A 378-nucleotide genomic window follows, 5' to 3' on the forward strand; every position below is an offset into this window, starting at 1 on the left:
CTTTCACTTTATGCTGACATCAAACAAAATGTACATTTCCAGTTCAAAAACAGATAAAAAAATTTTACGGAATTTACCGCACGCTGTACCTTAACAGCTGATAGATCATTGACTCAAAACGAAGGATAGCCATATATATATATACCGGAGTAAGCACATGAAATGTGCAACAAGGTGGAAAAAAGAGTACTCAAATACCAGAGGTAGAGTAATATGCTTTATTTAAAAGCAGCAGAAATATAACAAAAGAGTGTTACTCTGAGCTTCACGTTCCCGTTCATCGGACAGATGAACGGGAACGTGAAACTCAGAGTAACAGTTTTTTGTTATATTTCTGCTGCTTTTAAATAAAGTATATATATATATATATATATATAT

This window comes from Octopus bimaculoides, chromosome 26 (genome assembly GCF_001194135.2).
Source record: "Octopus bimaculoides isolate UCB-OBI-ISO-001 chromosome 26, ASM119413v2, whole genome shotgun sequence".
In the NCBI taxonomy this organism is placed as follows: Eukaryota; Metazoa; Mollusca; class Cephalopoda; order Octopoda; family Octopodidae; genus Octopus; species Octopus bimaculoides.